Source organism: Fukomys damarensis, unplaced genomic scaffold, assembly GCF_012274545.1.
Source record: "Fukomys damarensis isolate Sample0158 unplaced genomic scaffold, DMR_v1.0_HiC HiC_scaffold_37, whole genome shotgun sequence".
NCBI classification, from domain to species: domain Eukaryota; kingdom Metazoa; phylum Chordata; class Mammalia; order Rodentia; family Bathyergidae; genus Fukomys; species Fukomys damarensis.
Window position 1 is genome coordinate 20,609,309 of NW_022900949.1, and position 5,276 is coordinate 20,614,584.

The window sequence follows — 5,276 nt, forward strand, 5'->3', positions numbered from 1 at the left end:
GGCGTGGCCCTCGGCGGGCGCGCAGACCGGGCGGAAGCGGGACTAGCCGAGGCTTGGGAGCATGCGCAGTCTGGGATTCTGGGCTGCCGCTCACGTGACCACTGTTCCCTACCCCAGCTGCGGTCAGCAGGGCAGTGCCTCTCCCTCCCAGCTGTGCGTAGCGCGGCGGCGCGGTGCACGCTGCTGGCAGAGCATTAATGCTTGGAAAAGTTGCATTTCTTAGAAAGCTTCGTTGCTAGGGATGGAGGACGTGGAACGGTTTAAACTATTGCTGTTTGCATTCGCCGCCGTCCTCTTCGGTTCAGCTCCTTGGGTTCAGATGTTTTCGGCCTCTCCTATTAGGAATCTGCCTTGCTAAGTGAAAACTAGCTTTTCTGCAACCCCGATTCTTCTCAAATTCTTGTCGGAAATACTTGGGCGAAAGAAAGGAGGCCTGTCAGTCTCCCTCTGAATATTGGTGCGGATGCAAAGCCTGGGTCACAGGCGATAAAGAGGACACTGCCTCCGTGTTGGGGCAGGGTGCTTACGGAAGCCGCTTAGGCGGAACCGGGTTGACCCTTTTGTAAAGGGCAGCCAGAATATTCACTTGGTGGTCAGCAGATTGTGCCGTATTTCAAGCTTTGATCGAATGCTAAAATTACTGCCCCTAAACCTTCAAATTGGAGTTAGAGGCCTTTGCACCTTTGAGAAGAGAGATGGGTTTAGGGTGTACCCTCCCCTGGATGTGAGATCCGAGAGTGGGAATACAGCCTTGTTCTCTGTTGCATTTCTATCCCTGGCCACAGAGCCTGGTTTATAACAGCTAGTCAGCATTTGCTGAAAGGAACGAAAAAAAAAAGGAATGGAAAACAAGTTTCGGAGGATTCTCAGCCTGAAAAAGCCAGAATTCTAATCCAGGTCTTCTAGCACTAACCAGCGCTTTCCAGTTGACCTTGGCTCACTCTGGTGACTCCAGCTCGGTAGGTAAATTAATTCCGGAGAAGTTAAATGACCATCTTTTCAGATTCTAGTGACTACTAGGAGCTTGTATCCCCAGTGGCTGACTGTAAAAGGGAAATTAGATCCTCCCCCCCAGTTGTTGATTGTGTGTTGCATATGAAGCTCTTGACAGTCAGCTGTCCATAAATCTTTAAGTAACTAGGATTCTGAAACAAGAAAATACTGTTTAAAACAAGGTAGTCTAGGCCGGGCTTTTAGCTCAATGGCCCCACACCTGCCTCAAAAGCTCCTGGTCCTGAGTTTGATCCCCATACCACAAAACAAAACAAAAAAACAAGGTAATCAGGTTGGGGGGGGGCACAGGCCTGTAATCCTAGCATTTGGGAGGCTGAAGCAGGTGGGTTGCCTCAGGCTCAAGGCCAACTGTACTACTCAGTGAGTTCAAGGCCAGCCTGAACAGCACAGAAAGACCCTATCTAAAAATAATAATAATAATAATCCTCAAGTACTGTTCACCAAATACCCGGTGTGTGCCTAGTTGTCAGATTTCTGTGTACCTGAGCCAATTTAAAGGCAGAAGGACTTATTTTGGCTGTGGTTGGCTGGCTCCAAGGCAGAACTATCATGGTAGAGGAAAGCTGCCCACCTCCTGGCAGCTGGAAGCAGGGAGTGCGAGGGAGAAAGAGGAAAAGGCCAGGCTGAAGAACACAGCTTCCAGGCGCATGCCCTATGGCCTGCCAGCTTGGCCAGGCCTCACCTCCTGACAGCTCCTCTGGTGCTGCATCTTTAGTTGCCTTGCCCTGGCTGCCTTCCTGTCCTGTTCGATTCAGAACATTCACATTTCTCGTCATTTTGACTTCAGAAAAGAAGCAGAGATCGTGCACTGCCAGATCCTGCGCATGAGGTGGATGAGGACACTGATGTCCTTACAAGCCTGCCTTTCTGTTGGTACTGGGCAGCTGCTTTCACCATTTTTTGGATCAGACCTCCTAGAGACATTCAGGAAAGAGGACTTCCAGAACTGCTTCATAAAGTGGCAACAGTGATAGGATGGGATAAATGTGTTCGAAGGAATAGGGGAGTGTTGTTTTGTTTTGAGACACGGTCTCACTGGGTGGCCCAGCCTGGCCTCGAACTCATGGGTGATCCTCCTGCCTCAGCGTCCCGTGTGCTGGGAATATAGGTGTGCACCGCCATACCCAGCAGGGAGGTGTTTTGAGGGGGATTAATTGCAGTATGCCTTTTACTGTAATAATTTTTGAAATTTAAATATTCCCTCTATATTTTGATCATGCCACATACACCTATATACCATCAGTTTTCATGTGCTGCAAGTAGGTGCTACTATATATTTGTGATCCCATTAGCAACATCTTATGAATGAGTAGGTTTAGTCTTTTTTTGTTTTGTTTTTTGGTACCAGGGATCGAACTCAGGACCTTTGTGCTTGCCAGAGAGGCCCGGTACCACTGAGCCACATCCCCAGCCCCTACCATCAATTTTCAGCGTCCGTCCTTCCCTCCCACCAAATCCAAACTTTTATATTTTTTTCATAGAAAGTTAGCAAACTTTTATTGAAACATGACGTGTAAAAAGAAACACACAACAACGTAAATATACGGCCCTTTAAAAAATCTCAGACATTTATCTAATCTTAAATTGTGTCTTTCTAAGCCTACTATGAAAAACAATCCTGAAAAATAACGTGTTGCAACTTCAAAGCTTGGTGCTGCAGAGCATGTTCATCCATTCCGCATGCTGCTAACTTGGAGCTAGGCCTATAGATTGATCTATTCCATTGAAATTGATTTTGCAGCCCCAAAACTAATGCACGCATTTATGGCCAATTGTCTCTTGGCAGTATTCACAGAAGACTCCATGGAGAATAGTTTTTTTCAACCATCCACTAGGACAATTTAATACCTACATGCAACAAAAGAAATTGGACCCTCGGTCTTAGGCACAAAAATGTAAATCAGAAAAGCAGATGCAAGAGCTGCACCTATGAGACCCTTGGAAACAGTCTTCACCGTCATGACCAAGACAATGGAGTGCTAGCCCAGCGCCAGGAGCATACACTGCGCAAGAAAAAGCTAAACTTCATCAAAATTAAAAACTTTTGTGCTTCAAAGGACTCCGTAAAGAGACAACCTGAATAGGAGGGTTTATATTGACAAATCGTGTATATGTTAAGGGGTTTATGTCCAGAACATGCTGTATTAAAAAGTTTCATAACTCAACATGGAAAAATAGCCCAGTGTTTTTTAAATGGACAGATAATTTGAAAAGGTATTTTTCTACACAAGTATACATACGGCCAGTCAACAAATGCGAAGCTGCTCAATAGCTTTCGTTCTTAGAGAGAGGCAAATCAGAGTTACAGTATTATATACTTCACAGCCAATAGAGTGGCCATAACAAAAAAAAAAGTAAACGGCAAATGTTGGCAAAAATGTGGAGAAATTAGAATCAAATGTACATTGCTTGGGGGGTCTTGTAAAATAGTGCATGTACTTCGGGAAATAGCTTGGCAGCTCCTGCAAAGGTCACTGCATTAGCACATATTATTTTTTCAGTTGCTAAAACAAAAGACCAAAGGCTGGGTACTTCGTAAAGAAAACAAGTTGATTAATGCAGTTTCTGTTCCAGCACAGCCCCAGTATCCTCACAGCTCAGCTGAAGGCTTCATTCGAGATGGGCGAGCTCTGCAGACGCACAGTCACAATCACAATGCCAGGAGTACATGTGGGAGGAAGTCACGCACCAGAGGGTCACACAGGAAGTGAGTAGGATGCAGGGAGCAGTAGCCATGACCTCGTAGGTCAGATCTCTTAAGGATCCCACCACATCTCAACATTGTCACACTGAGGTCCAGGGTCCTAGCACATGAAGCCTTGGGGGGTCGCACTCAAAACAGCAGTTACAGGGCATGGTGGTGCACGCCCATAATCCTGGCACTCAGGAGGCTGAGGCAGGAGGATCACTGCACATCCGAGGCTAGCCTGGGCTGCATACTGAGTTCAGGGCAGCCTGAATGACAAAGTCAGATCCTGTCTCAAAAAAAAAAAAAATCCAACACAACAGTGACACATAGAATTGCTATCAATCCAACAACTCTACTCCTAGGTATATTCTCATCAGAAATAACATGTCTGCACAAAAACTTGCATATTAGTGTCCATAGTAACATGTTTCATAATATTCACACAGTGAAAATAGCTCAAATATTTTAAATTAGATTATAGTAATGGTTGCACAACTCTTTGGATGTATTAAAAACCACTAAATTATACATTTTAAAAGGGCCAATCTTGAGATATGTGAATTTATCTGAATAAAAGCTGTTTAAAACCGTTTATGATATAGGTTTTGCGCTGAGTGCTTGAGCTAAAGAGATAACCATATCTGTCTGTAAATATCTCAGTAGCAATAACACTTAGTGACATTACTGCATAAATCATGGATGTTTTCATAGCTTAATGATTTTTCTGATGAATTCCTATACTCCATCCAACAGCTTACATGTAATTGTTAATATAAAGAGATTAAAGGTTTTTTGTTTGTTTTATTTTTGTTATTGTTGGTTTGGTTTTTGTTTTTTGAGACAGGGTCTCACTTTGTAGTTCCGGCTGACCCTGAACTCACTATGTAGCCCCCCCAGCTGGCCTGAAGTTCACACAATCCTCCTGCCTCAGCCTCCCAAGTGCTGGGATTACAGGTGTGTGCTACCATGCCAGGCTCACTTTTTTGTTATTATCATCCCAGAAGTTTATTTAACAAGAAGCTTACTATGAAAATGTACGTGACTTGGTTTCTATATTGTTGTGACACAGACCCTTTGCAGTGAAGATGTGGATTTCTCTGCTAAACAGCTATTATTCTTAGTCATTCCAAGATACCTAACGTGCTAATATTATGTGCTGCTATTACCGCAGTCCCAATATTGTTCTCTTGACATCTCCACACATTCATTGTTCACAAGATTCAGAGAGGGATCAGGTCTCCTCCATGTCCCTCCACAATGGCTGCTACTGTGTAATTTCAGCAGTAACTTCTTGTCCACAAATCTTTCCAACTGAAGAGAGTCAGTTTTGTCCATTGCATCTGCTTAGTGGCTCCGAGTTGCTTTGGGATAGAATCCGTAGCCTTCCTCAGACTCCTGCAGAAAGCTGGGCTGGGAAAAAAGATTCTGAAAAGTGCCGAAAACATAGGAGGCGTTCAATAAATATTTCCTGAATGGCTGCCGAAATGAAAATGAAACATTAACAATAAACAGGCAGGCATCTTGGGAAATGAGGTGTGGGGTTTATATGTATACATTCTCAGTATGCTGTTGG